We start from the raw sequence: 19,149 nt of genomic DNA on the forward strand, positions 1-19,149 counted from the left end.
ATATAGCGTGTATTGAAGGGGAACAGCTTTAGTGTTTCCCACCAGGGCTGTGTTTAACTCTGTCCCAGACCTTGTGCAGATCCTGGGGTAGCTCAAGGAACTCCTGCTCTCCATTCCCATCCTCCCAAGGATGGCAGCCTGGTCCCAGCTTGCCAGAGGCTCCCATCAATTCTTTGGCAGCTGTGGGCTCGTTGCCACAGTCCATGGGCACTGGGGTGTTTGTGTGGTGCAGGCAGGGATGATCTGAGCTGGAGGCAGTTCTGCTTCCCCATGATTGCAGGGCCCGCTCTCGGCGCCTCGTCAGCGCGGGCGCTGGGGATTTTTCCAAGATATGTATATTGAATTTAGATTTGTGCTCTTAGTACCTTCACTCATTCATTCAGAGCCATATTGACTACATAAATTGAGTGTTACAAGTAAGAGAGAGTTTAGCCATTATTTTCTCAGTGATTTGATTTAATGGCCTGGCTGTTTTGGCCATTACTTGTGGCTTTTCATTTGCATGGATTCTTGGCTCTGCTGATTAGCATGTTTTTTATATTTGCCATTTAATTTTTTTCCCCTTTTGGAAAGCTGAGTGTTTCATAATTAAATAAATTCCTGCATCTGTTTTGTATCTTCATACAAACACACATAGAAAGGACTATATACATGTTTTATATATATTTTCCCCCCATCTCTGCTGATTATACAGAGTTAAATGCAGCTGTCTGTGTGAGAAGAATATTGTGTACAGTGTGTGGAGTGATATACAGGTCACTATATTACTGATGAATAAAAGTTTCCTCCTAAGGCAGCTGCTGCAGATTACTTAGTGCTTGACATGGCGTGTCTTTGTGTCACTGTTACTGGGTGAAATTAAATCAGAACAGGAAAATATTAATTTAAAGTAGGGGATAGAGGCCGCTCACTTCCAATTACTCTCTACCCTGTCAGCTTTATATGGGCGCAAACAAGGAAGGAGGCTGGATTAATTGCTTTGGACTCTGCCCCACTACAGGCCCAATTATAGAAACATATTGGCTCCCAGCACTATTATATACACTGCTGTGCAGGAAATTGTGTGAAATTTTAACGGATTTCAGACGTAATAATAGAGAACACGATTCAGGACAGCATTAGCAGGCTGGGTGGAATCTTTACGGATGGGTTAAGGTTAAGCTGTTTGGGGGTCCTTTGTGTATTAAAGGATCATCTGGTTAACCCATGTACTGGGAGCTTTTGATACTGGCCTGGGAGCAAACAGAATAAAAACATTCATCCTCTGACAACAAGGAGCTAAATCCTCAGTTGGAATGAGGGCAGGAACAAGCAGTGTGAGGCTGGGATTGCAGGGCTGAGGAAGAGCCTTGCATGGCATTAAACACGCTGGTGTTGGGAGGTGCTCTTCAGAAACCACCCCTGGCTGGTGGTGGCTTGGTGTGAGAGCCACCTGCAGAGCCTGGGGCAGCCTGCTGATCACAGGCAGGGTGATCAGCACTGACATCTGAAACGGGCATGGGATGAGTGTTTTGGCTGTAGGAGCAGTACTCCATTCAATATTTTAGTTAGAATTTGTGCAGACTTTCTGTTCCTCTCACTGTGAATCCCATCTGCTGTTTCACTCGTTTTTCTGTGTTCAAACCCACGTGTTGTAAACACCTGGTAATTTGTGTGCCGGATCAAGGGACTTACTCCAGAGCCAGAGTGACTCTCAGGACTCCTGAATGTCCTGTCAAAGTCTCTGTGCCTGTGTGTGGAGTATTGCACAACCACCGTGGGCTGGTGGCTTTCTAAGATGTTTGAGGTATTAGAAGTGAGGAACTAAAGAGATTCTGTTGACTCTCTGCTTCCTGCCCAGACCAAAGTGCTGAAGTTGTTGAGTAGATGAACCTTTGATCTCCTGCCCACCAAAAGTGTTGTGGATTTGGTTTCACAAGAGCCCTGCTCTGCAGTGAGAGCAAACTGTGAGTTTAGCAAGTGTCTACCACGCCTCCTTGTCAGCCCCAGAAGAGGCTCTGCAGCCTTTGACTTTGTGATCTCCCAAACCGTGACTCTGACACCTCCCAGCATTTCCTCTTCCTTGCTTGGGATATCTCAGTGACAGCTGAAGATTTTGGGGGGATGTTAGAGGAGGGCTGGTGGGGATCATCACTGAGGTAAAGCCCAGTTTAGCTGGACTTGTTTTAACTGGGTGAGATTGTACTGACTCTGGAAAGCCTCGAGGCTGAAAGCACAGAGCCCTAAAGAACATGAAGTGTGACTTCAACCATTCCTGCCTCTTGAAATACCCAGAGAGGGACCTTTAGGGCATCCCAAAAGCATTAGAATTGGAAATCTGTCTTAAGAAGCCATATCCAACAGCAAGTGTGATGGGGCTGGGGAGCTCTGTGCCCTGGGTGGGAGCACTGTGTGAGTGAGGCTCTCCTGGGTCAGGGGCTGCTCCCTCGGCTCCCTCCTCAGCCTGGCTTGCACATCAGTGGCACTCTGTGCCTGTGAATGGGCAGCAATAACAGTGTTACAGGAGAGCTGCTGGTTTAGGGTGGCAGGGGAAATGCATAAAGAGCTGTCTGGAGGATCCAGGGTGGTAGAAGGAAAGTAAATTCTGACCAGAAGTGGTTATTGAATGGCAGAATCTTTGCTGTTTTGTCTGAGGAAGGTCCATTTCATTCCTGGATGATTATTTGGAGGGAAGCTGCATCTCCAGATCAAGTCTTTGCCTCCCCTTGGTTCTGGTCCCTGCTCAGAGAGCCAGCAGGACCTGCAGGAGCCTCAAAGTGTCACTTTTATATTTGCAGTTTGTGCTGGTTTTAAACCAGGAGGGGTGAAGGACTGAATTTATGGTGTCTGGTTTGGGAAATCTATTTTTGTTCCCTACAACTGATTGTCTTGTAACCATGCCTGTTATGAGTGGGGAGTGTTGAATACAGAGCCATGTATAAATATAAATCTCAGGAGACACGTGTGGAATCTTATCACCACCAGGTGACCCTGAAAGTTCTTTTGGCACCGAAGGCACTCTGGTATGGTGATCTGGGGAGGAGGGGGGTGCAGGGTCCAGCTTGGCCTGAGGGTTCCCTCTCTTTGGGAGAGCAGGGGGAATGCTGGAGGCACCAATTTCAGCAGAGAGTGCCAAGGGCAGCTCCTGCTGCTGCCAGGGGCTGTCCCAGCCTCACAGCTTGTGTTGACATTAAAACCTTTGGTATTGACCCAAAATCCTGTGATATTGACCCATTCTGAGAGGGCTGTGGAGAGTTTTAGGTGGTATTTCCAGCAGATCAGTGGGCTCTAATCTGCTGGGAGAGCTTCCCTCTCTGCTGGGGCAATGTGGTCTGAGAGCTTCCCACCCCCGGGGCAGGCACCTCTGCCTTTCTGCCTCAAGGGGCTAAAGCGGTACCAGTGCAGGGCCTGCAGCTTTGGACTGTGCCTTTGGCAATGAAAAACAGGGACAAAAAGTGCAGGTGGCTGCTGTGGGATGGGACAGGGAATCACAGCACAGTGTGGCTGCTGGGCAGAGCTGTCTTCTGTTCCCTGGGAGCCTGAGACACACCCTTGCCCCTCTGAGTGGGAGCCACTTTCCTGCTTACACTAATTATCAGCTCCTTTAATTTCTTTTTCCTAGAAGCTTGTCAATATTGGTTGGTTTTGGGCGAAAAAAATGAAGTGTTGCCTCTTAAGCACACGAGATGGATTTACCACTGATCTTCTGAACAGAAAGGCTTTAAAGGTGCCTGTGGAGCTGGAACAGCACAGAGAGGGTTAATACTCTGCTTTGTTGGTTTTGACTAGGGCCCATGGTTTTACTGCAGCAGTAAAGTCACTTTCCTTTTATGTTTAAAAGCCAGCAAGGAAAAATTGCAATTACAAAGACAACTAAAATCTTCACTGGTACTCAACAAGGTAATCAGTTCAATTGATTTTTTTTTCCCTAGCCAGAAAAGTATTTAAAGTTAAATTCTATCTGTGATTTTTATATGGAAAAAAAAAATCTGTCCTCTGAAATGCTTCCTGGTTTTAAAAATGCTCTATTTTATTTGCCCTATAAATGCAAACTTATAAAATGCGATAAGGGATCTTTCTCTTCTCCCTGCACAGACAAGACCCGAGCAAGCTCCCTGCTATCCCTGCATGGCTGCCAATTGCACAGACAGATATCACTCCATTAGTCATTAGCATCTAAATCATCCCACTTCTCATTCAGGTTTACTGGGCTGTGATGGCTACTGGATTCATAGGACACCTGAGCCAGGTCTTTTGTACAAGGTCTCCTGGAGCAATTGATTGTAAAAAGACAGCAGGAGAGCAAACCACTGCTTTCTGTGCCCTTTTGAGCAGGGAGGATGGGCTGTGCTGCCATGTGTTTTCTCTATGAATTATTAAAGTTTTTTCATCTTGAAATATTGCAGGGGGATTCGGTTTGTGTTGTGCATAGCAGTGCACACCCCAGTGCAAAAAAAAACTGTGAGGATTTTTGGAAAAAAAAATAAACAACCCACTTAATGTTCAAGTGTGATACAATAGGAGCATCTCTTTCCTCTTTTCCTGGAGTGGAAGTGGGGTGGGGATAAAGGAGCTCCATGGCAGAGTAGCTCCATTAGAGGTCTGTTCTTGAGCCATTTTAATTAAAATTGTAGTTAATATTGTAGTTAAACTTGTTCTTTGTAGAAGCCAAGTCTTATTTACATGGATCAGGCTGTAAAATCTGATGTGTGAATGTGGCTTTAAAATTACTGGGGAATTCACTGGGGTTTGCTAGCCAAGCACTCTGGAGCATGTGGGCTGGGCTGTACCTGAGCTGCCCTGTGCCTGTGGGTTTTGTGAGCCCTGTATCTTTGTTTAGGGCTCAGAAAGTGCCTTTCATGTTGGACACTTACAAAAACCCAACCACCAAACAAAAAACCCCAACCACTTTAGTCCTTGGAGCTTTCTAGAGCAGGGAGAGAAGCAAAGGAAAGCAGTCTGTGATCCAGCATGTACTGTTGAGGGGCTGGGGAGAATCCATGAGGAGAGAAAGGAATGCCCAGCACATGTTCATTTTCACTTGATGTTTTCAGAGGAAGTGGCTGACTTTGTGTGAATGTGCTGGTTTGGGGGTTAACCCTTCCAGCATCCCTGTGCCTACAAACATTTCATTACAAGCAAGCCTCCATAAATTCCTGGCAGTGGTATCCTGCCCAAGCCCTCGGGCTACAGGGATCTTTAGTCACTTTGGATTGGACTGGATTTGAAAATAGGTCCCTAAGGTGAATGGCCAATACATCAAACCAGTAAATCATGTTTTATACCAACTCCTAATAATGAATGAAGTGCCATTTCATACAATACCTAAGTTAGGATTTTATTGATTAACTCTCATCTTGGTGTTCCACCCAAATCTAAGATATATTGCCTGCTGTAATTTTTACATTAGCTGTCAAATTCATCTTGTCTTCCCAGGGTTATGATGTGTACGGAGCAGACAATAAAAACCATCACAGTTTCAGTGTTTATCTAATGAATATACTCAGGCCAGAGAGATTAATAATGATTTGATAGGCAGAGCCAAGAGGCAGGAAATGCCCATATTGGGGCTGGTGCTCAGGACCAGGATTTCAGATGAAGGTGAGGGGAGGAGGAGGAGGAGGATGATGCTCACTTGTCTCACCCCACGCCTCCCTCCTCCCCTTGCCAGGCTGTAATGGATGAGGGCAGTCTCAAGGAAGCAAAGATGATTTTTTTTTTTGTGCATAACATGAAGGAGCAATGGGGAAGGGCTGCTGGTAAACACTAAACTAATCCTCTGAATAATTTGCTGAGGCAGAGCTGTGTGCTGGTGCTCAGAATCCCAACAAACCCGTGCTTGCTGGCATTTCACCCTGAAAAGAAATATTTTTGGGATACCCTTCCTTATATAGCTCCTGGTTAATAACCACTCCAGGTCTCTAGCAGAGCCCTGGCAGTACTTTCCTTGTGTCCTTCCCACAATCCTGCATCCTCCTCGGGATGCTCGGTGGCCTTGGCGGCTTCCCCGGAGGCAGAGGCGGCCGCGGTTGTGACGGGAGAGGGAGCCCTCACCCCGGCCATGGCTGCGGCCACAGCTGGGGCTTTGCCTCGGGGCCCCGGAGAGGGAGGGAGGGATATCGGCTCCTTTGCTGATATTCCCCATCCTGGGATTCAGCCCTAAATCCCCGCGGGCTTTGGTGCTGCCCGTGTGGAACGGGAGATTGCGGCTCTCCGGGAGAGGGGCAGGGCAGGCTCTGTGGGCTGAAGCAGCGAGGTGGAAGGGCTGGGGAAGGGCAAAGGGCTGGAAAGCAGCGAGCTGAAAGGGCTGGGGAAGGGCAAAGGGCTGCAGCGTGTGCTGAGCACAGCCCCGACCCCGCTCCGCTCCCTGCGGCGATGGGGATGCGGGGCAGGAGCCCCGGCTCGGCTCTGCTGGGTCAGTACGCGCTGCTCGGCCTAGAGTGGGACGAGCATTAGAAACAGCAGCGATGTGCTCAGGGGGAGCAGGGCCCGGAGCGGGCAGAGTCAGCCAGGGAGCCCCTCGCTGTTCCTGCTAGCCACGGCACCCCCCAGCTGAGCCCTCCTCCTCCTCCCGCCCTAGCAATGGCAGTGCCCTCGCTGTAGGTTGAGTGGTGGGCTCCTCAGGACAAGGACTTTTCCCTCTGTCGCTGTTTCCCGATGGCAGCAGGGTCCTGAATGGGGCTGTGATGTTGAGCAGGTGACTTTCCCAAGCATCCCGTGCTATTCAGTTCTCCAGCCAGGTTTGGTGCGTGTCACATTTTACATCCCACCCCGTCTATTATCTGCACAAGCAGTCAGATCATAACCTGTTGAAAAATCTGTTTGTTACAGAGAGTACCGAAGCCTCAAAACAAATGTCTCCCAGCCTCTTTCCCTCCCTTTCTTCCCCTTCAGTCCGTGATTGCGTTTTTCCTTTCTGCATCCCAGCATGAAACAGTAACACATTACAGCACAAAGCAAAACAGCACTTATCTAATCTGGGCTATAATGTGGGGTAGGCCCCGAGTAGGATGCAGCCGGGGCCAGGAGGGGGCTGGCTGCCAAAGGACAATGGATCGCTGCAGATGCGGATTGAGTGAGACAATTGAACCAATTATACTATTCCGGGCACTTCAATGAGATCGCAGAGCATTTCCCGAGCTCGGGTAGGAGTAATGAGCATTCCTATTCATCTGTGCCCCATCCTGCCTGCCCTGCACTTGTGGCCCTCGGACAATTCCCCGGCACGCTTTGCTCCCCTAGCTCACTCTTTGTCCTGGTCACAATTTCAAAGTCACTAATTGCTTTCTCCCTTCTATCTAAGCTCATGTGATCATTTTACTTGAATAAGTAATATTTTTGAATCTCTCGCTGAAATGTTTGGTCCTGTCTGGAAGCAGCTGTTTTTTCACCTCTGAAATTGCTGCGTTTTGGCAGCTGCTGCAGGGGGCTGCAAGTCAAACCTGAGGCTGGTGGGCACATTACAAAGTGCTCTGTAACACTTTGGGTGAGAGGAAGCAGAATGACCTGTGCTGTTTCTTTTTAGCACCGTTTAAGCTGTAAAACCAGCCAACCAACTCTCTTCCAAATGTTGGCTGCTGAGATTGACTGCACTCATGAAGATAACGGGGGGAAGTATTTTTCTCTTAAGTCCACAGCTGTCCTAAATCAGCCAGGGATCCTGGAGGGCCAGGGAATGCTCAGCATCCCAGCCAGGGACATAAAGACACCAGGCAAAATGTCACTTGAAGTGTTGCCTCTTCTTCAGCAGTAACTCTGCTCCATAAATGCAATTGATCTCCTGAGAGAGGAGGGATTTCTTCAGCAAATGCAAGCTTTGTGAGGAAAAATATATGAGCTGCTGGGCTGGTGCTCCTTCTGCGTGTGCTCCACATCCAAGGCCTCAGAGTGCCACAGCAGCCAGGGGGTCTGGGGATTGCTCTGCGTGGGTTACACACTCCACAGGGAGCTGAATTCAAGTTGTGTCCAGATTTAAAATCACTTCAAGCAGCTATTGCAATGTAAACTGAGCAGCGAGGGTTTATTTTTGATTTCATTCATGTTTTTTAGTACAGCATTGTTGCTGCTGTCAGGTCTGGGCTGGATCAGCTTTAAACCGATGTGAATAGGAAGTTTTGGCTCAAGGAGGTTTAGGTCTTGCCCTGGCTGGGCTGAGCAGCAGCTGGAGCATCCTCAGCCCCAAGGACCATTTTGCAGGATGGGCTGGGGGCTGAGCATGCAATGGTAGGGGTTTTACAAGTGTCTAAAAACAGAAGCTTATAATGAAAGTGCTTCCTCAGCCATAACTATAGCGTGCTGGCATAATTGGAATGCTGAGTGGTGTGCTGGGTTTAGGAAGGTAATAAGAACTGCAATCAGTATTAAATAAAATGTATCTTCCTTTAGGGGAAATAAATGTATATTAAATCAAATATTCATGAATCCGAGTTAGTCTTCATACATTACACAAACAGTTTTTCAAAAATGCAGCTATCCCTAAGGCTGGGTGTGATGTGTGTGAAGGAGAGGGATTAGCTTGGAGCCGGGGAGAGGGAAAGGGCCTGGCCTGTCACCACCTGAAGGAACAAAGCCCTCTGGGCTCCAGTGAGGTCTTGCCTGAACAGCACCTCTGAGAAAGTGGTTTAAATTGTGCAGAAGTGTTAAAAGAAGCAAAAATGCCTCTGTACAATATTTATCATCTCCAGCAAAACCTGGACATCCACACAAGCCTTCCAAGAATTAAAACCTAAACGGGGAGTGGGTTTCAGTTCACAGATATTTCAGTAAATGCTGATTCCCTGCCAAGGATTCACTTGCCTGTCCTCAGGGTGGCATTTTAGCTCCTGTGAACTTGTGTTTTCCTGCCTGCCCCAACGCAGGCAGGGGGCAGGAGAACATCCTGCAGGAGAGGCACAGCAGAGCCCTCCCTCCCAGCCAGGCTGAGCACTGCCCTGCTGCCAACACCCTGGGATGAGGGGAAAACGTGAAAAACTCAGCTTGGCAGCAGCACGGAGTGTGGATAGCACACAGGTGTGAGCTCAGGCTCCAGGGGCTGGGGCAGCTTCCTGCTTCTCACCTGGGGATCCCCGGGGCCAACAGGGGCTGCCGCCCTGCCCAGCTCTCAGGAAGGTGTTCCGTGTTTGTCACAAGGGGGCTCAAAGCTTCACAGCCCCGCTCCTGGTTTCAACACAGCGTGGTGCCAATTTGGCTGAAAGTGTGGGCCTTGGGGGGGTTTGGTTTCATGCCTCTCAAGTCAGGCTGTGCTGTTAGCTCACACCTCTGTGTTTAGGAGCCAAGGCAGTAAAAGTTCAGGCTGGTAAAAGCAGGGACAGATCTGTAGGTGTTTCCAGGAGAGTTTGTTAGTTTAATCAAATTGGGCTCGTCTGGAGTTGTGTCAGCAGAATTCTTCTGTGCAGTTTATGAAATGTCAGTGCTTTTATCCAACAGCTACAATCAATTTGCTGTTTGATAAAATAAGCAAACACCTCCAGGCTGCATCCTCATCCCTGCCTGTATAAACAGAGGGGCAGGGAGACACGGCCATGGATTCTGTTACCTTCCTGGGGCGAGGAGGGTTTCGTTGCTGAAGGCTTCCAAAAGAGCGGCACACAGCTGTGGAGAGAGGGCTAATTTGTGTCATTTGCTGAAACCACTGGGCTCTTCTTCCCTGCTTGGGGAATTATTGATTTTATCACTCTCCGACCTTACACGTGTCACTGTCTTGTGCGTGCTGGCCTGTAGGAAGTGCTGTCTACTGACTCACAGCTGAGGAATAATTCTGTTTTATTTGTGATCACTCTCTTATTTTTGGCTCGTCAGCCATGCCCACTTGTTCTTTCTGCCAGGAAATTGTACACAATAATACAAGGTACCCAAAGAAAGCTTCCTCCCTGCCTCTGCACCACAACCCAAACACTTTTATTCATCTCTGCACATGTTACCCTGTAAAGACTCATCACTGCCCCATTGATTTCATTGTCTGGGTGCCTTCAACAGTTTTTTTTGGATCTCTGTAAGTCGGGGAGAATGGAATATGATTGCAAATATCAATACCTGAGCATGTAACCCTGTTGAAGTGCTGTCAGGCTGGCTGAAGTGCACGGGGGGTTGCTGTGTTATTGTGCTGCTTCCCTGCCAAAAAACTCAGTCCCTGCTTGCAGAAGTGGAGGGGGGATGAGCAGAGATGCTGTTAGGGAGGAGGGTTGGTTGTAGGGAGGAAATATATGGAGCATCTACTAGAGCTTGCATGGTACATTAATTGTCTGTAGCTTTTTCCTTTCCTTCTCAAAGCAAAATTAATTATGGGGAGGTGATGTTCCTTTAATGAACATCATTTAATTTAAAAAAACGGACAAGTACGCTATCATTAGGTCTCTTACTTAATGTAGTGTGTTTTCCTAGGCTGGGTCTGGTTGCTGCGGAGGTGAGGAGAGTCCCCTCCTGCAGGATCCTGAGCGGCTCCGGCTGCGAGCCCGATCCCTGCTGCCTGTGGGGGACACTGCTTGACCGCTTATTGCATATTTGATCAGCTCATTTCTGCATCCCGCAGCCTCCCCGGGGTGCCGGGGTGACGCTGGGGTTCAGATGAACTGGCAGGGCAAGGAAGGGCAGCCGGGGGTGCTCTGCGCTCCCAGCCTGGGATGGTTTCCCCTTAAAGCACACAGAGGTGCCCTTTAGGGGAGAGGCCGGGGCTGGTGACAGCTCAGGGACAAAACTCACCCAGGCTGGGGCTGGGTTTGCCCCACGCTGCTGCAAATAAACTCCTCTCCATCAGCACAAACGCTGCCAGGCAATGCAGGCTGCAGGGACGCCCTGGCACTGCCACCCCACAGCTCCCCTTCAGCAGAGGGCACACACAAGTGCAGGGCTCAGAATGTCAAAATGGTAACAAGCCTGAGAAGCCCTGGTTTAAATCAAAAATACAAGTGGTGTGTGGGTGAATCGAGGGGAGTGGCAGCTGCTCTGGTTTTGTTGTGCCACGTCGAATCATGGCTCTAAGAGGTTAAACTCAAAATTAAATAGGTGGTACCTCTTAAGGACTGGGCTCTTGTAAAATCAAATTGTCTGCTAAAGACAGCTGACTTCCAACATGCTTATAAGTAAAATGGTCAAAATTAGAGATTTTTTTTTTTCCTATAAGGAAAACAGCACATGGGAAAAAATAACTTGAGGGATTTTTTTCTAATTGCTTCTGTTTTTAAAGATTGAATATGGTGTTTCTGGTCTGATTTGTGGCTATCAGTACTTTATAGGAAGTGTTATTCTTGATATGTGTGTTATCTCCACTTTCAAACATAGGCTTTTTATGAAAAACTAGAACTTAAATTGCAGTGGATGAAATAGGAGCTCTTCCACATGAGTTTTTAGAAAAGAAAAATCAAAATACCCCTGTATGGAGTCACTGCTGGAGGTTTTTGGCAATACTTGAAGGCCAGGGAGGAGGATCTCAAACCCATTTTTAGTGTTTCTGCCACAGCTCTGAGCCTTTGCAAACCCATTCTCACTTGCCGTGGTGGGGTTTGGATAAGGCAGTTGTTGCTGTGCTGCCAAACCAAGCATCCTGATTTTCAGCTTTTTGTTTTCCTTTGGCCTCAAGTGGCTGTTTGCAAATGAGCTGATGGTGACACCTGAGTGACTGTGTTTGAGTTAATTTTTTTTTTTTTTTTTTGCTTTGAAGATTTTTTTGGGCTTAACCTACATATGTGGGTACAGGAATACCTGCTCCTTTTACTTTTATTGTCTGCAGTATCCACTGGCTGTGTGCTATTTGCTCCCGCCGTTGAGGGGTTATTGCATTTGTCATCTCCTTTGCCATGAGGGGCGAGAGGCAGCGTTTGTTAATATACAGCAGGGCTGGCACTTCCACGGCTGCCAAATGATGTACTTTGGGAAGTCACCGAGGTGAGAAGTGCCACGGGAGGGTGAAATGTTGTGTGCCTGAAACAATGGCCGTGAGCAGCGATCATCTGCAGCGCTCACCTCGGCAGGGCCGGGGCTCTGCCACCCAATCTCCCGTGCTCAGATTAACTCAGGAGCATTAAACACCCGCCCCGTGCTGGCTGCTTCCCCCTTATCTGCTCTCTGTCTTCTGAGCACAGAAATTCTTGCTTCTCTATACTGAAATGGGATTTATTTTTTTTTTTAACCTAGAGAAAAGTGTATTCCATTGTTATTACCTTCATTCCCAAGCTGTGTTTATACTCTGATAACTGCCAGCCTAGTTTCCAGCAATAGCTGCCGATAGAAAAGATTACCTCTGTATTTTGAGCATTTTATTGACTTGTTCAATAGCACTTTTCTGTTATTTGCCATGGCTGGAGGGGCTGGCCATGGGGCACAAGAGGTGCCAGCAGGCCTTTTGCTGTCCCCAGCACAGCACTGTCGTCTGGCTGTGCTCAGAGCTCCTGGCAGTTCCAAATTTGGGTTATTGGCAAACAACTTGTGCAAGCTGGGGCTCTTGATCCATCTCTTTGTGGAGCTTGAACTTGCCACATCATTCATGTGATGGGGGGGAGCTGAGGTCTATGCACGGTTTAGGTTCATGCACAGTGAGCTCTGTGTGATGTGGAGGTTATTGGGTTATTTGGGTTATTTGTTATTTGTGTGGAGCAGGAGCTTCCCCAGAAACCCCCAGCCTGTGTGGCTGGGATTTATTTTTGTTTCTCACGCTGGCTGGAGTTTGGTTTTAGCTCTGGCTCGGGAATACTTTGCTGAGCAGGCTGCAGGAGGCTCTGTTGTGCTCTTGGCAGGGTACAGACAGAGAGAACCCTCCGTGTATCCACTGCTCCCAGCTCTGCCGGGCCGTGTCCTTGGCCGAGCTGGGCAGGGCACGGGGCTGTCGGGCTGCCAGGGTGTCCCCAAGGAGGGACAGGGCTGCTGGCAGCCTGGGCAGCGCTGCCCTCGCCCCCTGTCCCCGGTGCGACAACATCAGAGGGCGCTCCGCCATCCCCGCTCCATCCCCGCTGCATCCCCGCTGCATCCCCGCTGCATCCCCGCTGCATCCCCGCTGCATCCCCGCTCCATCCCCGCTCCATCCCCGCTCCATCCCCGCTCGTTCCGCGCCGCCGGCCGCCTTTGGGATGTGCCAATTGGCACAGGGTGAAGTTCTCTGCGGACGGTGCCGGGGCAGCTCTGCCATCCTCTCCCAGCGCCCCGGGCGTGCCGGGCGCCGCCGTGTCCCTGTCTGGGCTCGGTGATGCGCAGCGAGGCTCCGGGCTGATTTTCCCGGCGGTTCGGGGCTCTGCGTTTGCTCTCACCCGCAGCAGTGCTTGAACGGCCCCGCAGCTCCGGGCTGGCGGCCGGAGGAGCCCCCGGTGCTGCTCGGTGTCCCGCACACCCTGGGGGGAGCGCACTCACCTTGGGGTGCGGGGTGAGCTCGGGGTCACCCCTCCGATCCCAGCCGCGTCCGAGGGGCAGCGCTGCCCCACGGACTCGCCTCCGCCGCCTCTCTCAGCACCTTTAGTTGCTGGAGGAGGTTAAGTAACTCTGCTGATCCATCCTGTTGTTAAGTGAAGGTAGCAGGGTGCCAACAATTAAAGAAGTAATTGTTCAATTGGTTCTGCAATAATACTCATTGATTCTTTGTTTGAAGTGATTCGCTTTTCAATCCTCCTGCATTATAGAGATCTTGTTTCACCTATGTCAAGGCGAGTTCAGGAAACCTAATTAACTGGGTTTTGTTTTTTATAATTAGGTCCCTAAAATAATTCATAGGTGGTGTTAATAACCCCATTTAAAAATCTATTAAGCTTTTGGAAAAGTTGGACAGAATCCTCTGTGCTGGTTTTTTTCTTCCCTCCCCTCTTCCCTCCTCCTTTTCCCCTTGGAGATGTGGTGCTTCTTCCTTTTACAGCGCACTAATTAAAAACAGTAGGATTATGGTGGGAAATAATATGCATGCGAGGTTATCATCCACAGGGCAAGAGGAGGCTGCTGCCTCCCTTCCCTCCTCGCTCCGAGGTGCTCCGTACATCTTTAGCGGGAGCTGGCAGAGTGCATTGAAGGACAGATTGCCTGTGCTCACCGCAAGGACCCCTTGGCATTTGCGAGCTGCGAGCCGCGGCCAGAAGGGGAGCGGCAGGCAGGGAAAATGTGCGGAAAACGCCGGGCTCGCCCCATCCTCCCGACAGGCAGCTCTCCTTTCGGGGGAGGCCCTCCCCGAAAGCGGCTGCAGAGAGGGGTTTGAGACATTTAAAGCGTTTGTCCCGTTCCGCTGCCCTCCCCAGCCGGCCGTCCTGGCACGGTGGCCGTGGCGGCTCGGTGGCCGCCGGCCCTCGCCGTGGGCAGCCTGGCACGGCCAGCCCAGCGCCGCACCTGGGAACGCGTTCAGAGAGAGCCCTTTGAGCGGCACCAGCTGCCCCCTTTTACACGGGCTGCTGCCTGCGGGCCGGGTCTGTGCCCCTTTGTGCGGGCCGGGTCTGTGCCCCCTCCTGGGGCCGGGTCTGTGCCCCTTTGTGCGGGCCGGGTCTGTGCCCCCTCCTAGAGCCGGGTCTGTGTCCCCTCCTGGGGCCGGGTCTGTGCCCCCTCCTAGAACCGGTTCTGTGCCCCTTTGTGCGGGCCGGGTCTGTGCCCCCTCCTGGGGCCGGTTCTGCGGGCCGGGTCTGTGCCCCTTTCTGCGGGCCGATTCTATGCTCCCTTCCGTGCCCCCTTCTGGGGCCGGTTCCGTGCCCCCTTTCTGTGCCCCCTCCTGCGGGCCGGTTCTGCGGGCTGGTTCTGTGCCCGGTTCTGTGCCCCCCTCTGTGCCCGGTTCCGTGCCCTCGGCCGGAGCCCTGCAGGGCAGGGCAGGGCAGGCGGAGCCGCCCCTCGGTGCCGCTGGCGCGTCCGCAGGCTCTGCTGCCATCTGCGAGCGGGCCCGGCGCCCTCGGGCTGCTGGGGGAGGCAGGAACCATGTGCCCTTCGGGATGCCAAGGCTGTCTGACATGGATCCTGGGAGGAATTTCAAGGAAGCGCTGCCTTGTGGCTCACGCACAGACATATGCCGGCTTGGAGCCTCAGAGCTGGGGATGCTTTGTTCTGCTCCCACTGACGGGGGTGGTGTTACCACGTGTATAAAGATGAATGCTTGTCTCAGTAGGGTTGTGGAATCCCATGGAATTGTTCACCTGCAGGGTGGTTCAGAAGGCTTTGTCCTGGAGGGTGAGTCCTGTTCTGCTGTTATAAATTCCAAAAGGAGACACAGCAGGAAGATCTAGTTAAACCTGGCATCACCTGCAAGGGGGGCTCTCTGCATCCTCAGGGAAGGCTGCAAACCCTTTTTTGCCTGGCAGAGCTGAGGTGCTGGCTGGGAAGTGCAGTGTGACCTTCTCCGTGGGCCCTGAGGCATGGCGAGCGTCCTGAGCAACCTCCAACAGCCACATTTTTCCACCACATTTTCCTCTCGAAAGTCAAAATGTAAATTCTTTTATTACCCATCCCGAACATGACAAAGTCCTACTTAAAAATGTAAAGATTCCCATCTTCACGTGCCCCATAAAGGCCTTTGCATTGCACGTGGAGCCTCCAGCCCGTTGATTTATTATCGAGCTGCAGTGGCTGGAGCAGGAGAGCAAAGTGAGATCCACCAAAGTGGCTGATGTGACAAAATTAACAGTTGTCAGCAGAGGAGAGGGGAAGGCAAATGCTGAGACTCAGAAAACTGGGGCCTGGGGAAGCAAAGTTGTTTTCACAGTTTGGATGCAAAAATCTCCCTGCAAGACCAGGGAAGGGGCAGGAGGGATGGGACAGGGCAGGAGGGGTGCTCAGGGATGGCACAGGAGGGATGGGGCAGGGCAGGAGGGATGGGGCAGGGCAGGAGGGATGCTCAGGGAAGGGGCAGGAGGGATGGGACAGAGCAGGAGGGATGGGGCAGGGCAGGAGGGATGCTCAGGGATGGCACAGGAGGGATGGGACAGGGCAGGAGGGATGCTCGGGGATGGCACAGGAGGGATGGGACAGGGCAGGAGGGATGCTCAGGGATGGCACAGGAGGGATGGAGCAGGGCAGGAGGGGTGCTCAGGGAGGGCACAGGAGGGATGGGACAGGGCAGGAGGGATGTTCAGGGATGGCACAGGAGGGATGGGACAGGGCAGGAGGGATGCTCAGGGATGGCACAGGAGGGATGCTCAGGGAGGGCACAGGAGGGATGGGACAGGGCAGGAGGGATGCTCAGGGAGGGCACAGGAGGGATGGGGCAGGGCAGGAGGGATGCTCAGGGAGGGCACAGGAGGGATGGGGCAGGGCAGGAGGGATGCTCAGGGAAGGGGCAGGGCAGGAGGGATGCTCAGGGATGGCACAAGAGAGATGCTGAGGGTCTGAAGCTGCTGGGAACAGGCTGCAAGGCCAGCACAGCTTTCCTTGGGGAAGAGATTGCAAAGGAAGGGGACAAACCCTGTGGTGCTCTGTCCTCTCTCACTCCCATGGTGTGGGGTTTTATTTTAGGGAGCAATGTTTGCTCTACAGGGGGACTTGGGCAGTTCCCATTGGTGTTTGTGGTAGCTTGGGTTTGGACATGGAGAATTTGAATGGAGCTCAGACAAGGAGGTAGCTCAGGAAGGGAATAAAAAACCCTCTTATTTGGGGTTATTTTTCCAGTTTGAGCCCAGCTCTAGCTCTTGATGTTCTGTTTGAAGCCGTTGCTGGTGTTTTTCTGAGCCAACAGGAGGGGCAGATGTCATATCTTGCAAGAGCAGCTGAGATTTTGGGGGATGAGGTTAATGATGGGGTTATTTGTTATGAACTTCTGAATTGAGATGTTTTGCTGAGTGGGCTGAGTGTGTGATGTGCAGCAGGGAAAAGTGGAGCCCTTGTCTAACAAAAGGGTGAATCGTGTGTTTGGTGGAATTGTTTATGGCAGCCTGGGGTTAAAGTGGTTTGAGATTTTTGCTGTCACCTTCCAGGCTTCTTTTCACCTCCACTTGCAATTTTTGGGGGCCTTTTTGTATACAAATAGCTGTGTCCAGTCCTCTTGGGTTATTTGTGGTGGTGCTGGCAGAAATTGACCCTTCTGGGAATTTTTCATATGTTTCACTTAAGACAAATTACTTCCTAGATGGATATTTTAGGGAAAAAAACACCCCACCTTTATTCCCCAAATATCTTGAGTTTATGAAACAAAATGTGTGAGAACTTGGCTGACCAACCTTTCATTGGGAGCTGTGGGTCATGGTTTGGATGAAAGGCTCCCTGCAAGACTCCAAAGCTAGAAACTTCCCTGTAAACCTGTCTGGAACAAGGTTAACACGAGATGAATTGAATTATATTAGTGAAAATTGCATCATTAGGAGAAGCCTCTTCCTGCAAAATGCACAAATATAGCTGAATTCACAGATGCATTTTGGTCTTCTGCACCAGGAATATTTGTCATCCCAGAAAAAAGTGGAAGAGGCTTGTTCTTCAATGCCTGGCGTGTCACTACATGCTGTGAAGTGCAAATAGAGGAAGAAAAATTAACACATAAAAGAAATGTACTGTTTCTGCAGGAAAATTAGCTAGTTAAAGCTGAGGGAAGTGGCTTTTTAATAAAATAAAATAGAAAAAAATAAAAAAGAAACAAAACCACAGCAGAAAATAGCAGCATTTTCTTTTTGCTTGGCTGGGGAAAAAATAAGCATATTTTATATTGCAACCCTGAGTGCTTCAAGCTGGAGGAGATAAGTCTTTGCAAGAGAGGGAAAAATAGTTCCTACAAACACATCAATCTGGAACAATCCTGGAATCCCTTCAGTGTCCCCAGAGCTGCAGCTCCCCAGCAGCAGCAGCTGCAAGTGGCTGTGCCTGGGAGGGAGGAGGAGCTGTTGCTGTTGCATTGCATGCACGGGTTCCTCCCTGCAGGAGCTCCCCTGCAGCTGCATTCCCTCCTCCTCTTCCATGGAGGAAAAGGGTCTCAAACTGTTGCTCAGTTGTGCAAACATACTGAGTGTAAAAGAAAATAATCTGATTATTCTGCGATGAGGCACTAGCAAGTGCTTTAGATCCAGTGTGGGTCTATTTCTTGCCTTTATTTTGTTTTTGGTAAGGATTTTGAAGGCTAATTGGCTTTTTGGCTCCTCCCTTGACACTGTCAGCCCTTCTGGATTTGGTTGACTTCAGGGTGAGTCGGTGAGGCTGAGCAGGATTGGGCTCCAAAGAGGAGGAGCTTGTCAGTGTAGAAGAGGATGCGGCTGTGGAATGAACAGAACTCTCAGCTCTGGGTGAGACAACAAACCCAGGCTCTCCTGAGTGAAACCCCTCAGGTGTGACCCAGCAGCTCCTGGTTGCAGGAGTGTGTTCTCACACAGACAGGCTTTGTTCTGGCCAGCACCTCAGCCGTCACCTTTCCTCTCAGGCTGAAGGGTGGGCTCTAAGCTGCAGTTGGCAAAGTGTCTCCGTTTACCTGCTCCCACATCCCCACAGACAGCAGCACCTCCTCATCCCGGCCCCGCTGTGCCATCGTGCCTGAAGTCTGGTCTTGGCAAGGCAAAGGGCACGAAGGGGCCAGGGAAGACTCGCTCAGACCTCCTCAGGCAGTCGCTTTTAATTGCAAATGGTGTGATTTTGAAAGGGGGGCTGGGAGAGCCCTTGCTCGGGGCTAGAGAGCAAGAGATTGAAAGCTTGCTGCGGTGGTCATCGGAGGTGAAGAATAAGTCATAAATGATCCAAGGGCAAAGGGCAAATATAGACTGATGGCTGCTTTGTTCCTGCAGCCTTGGGAAGGACCTTGGTGCTGCTCTGTGCTGGAGGTGCCCTGGGCTTAACCCTTCCCTGCTCACAGCATTCCAGCAGTGGATGCTCTGTGCTGGTGTCTGGGTGCTGGCCTTCAGCCAGGCTGCTGCCTCCTCAATCTCCAGATGAAAACCAAAACCTGCTCAGAATTTCTAGGGGAGGCAAGGAAAATGGGAAGTGTGTACGGTTGTGGTTCTGACAACCATATGGATATTTGCTTCAAAATATCCTGTGGGAAATAATTTCATCATTTCCCCAGGCAAGTTCATGTATTTACCTTGGTTTATCCACTTAAAACAAGCCCTGTAAAGTTGGGACCAAACCTCCTGGTAAATTCCTCAGAAGCTGTAGTTCCTGCACTGAAGGCTTTGCTGTGGTTTGAATGTTGGGTGGTCACAAGTCCCAGGATGACATTTTCTTGCCAGGATTTCCTTGTAATCTGATGGGTCACATTCATTCTCTTATTTAGCTTCTCTTCTTCTCCTTTCCTTTTGTCAGCCCCTCCTCACACCA

Source organism: Melospiza georgiana, chromosome 19 (assembly GCF_028018845.1).
Source record: "Melospiza georgiana isolate bMelGeo1 chromosome 19, bMelGeo1.pri, whole genome shotgun sequence".
In the NCBI taxonomy this organism is placed as follows: domain Eukaryota; kingdom Metazoa; phylum Chordata; class Aves; order Passeriformes; family Passerellidae; genus Melospiza; species Melospiza georgiana.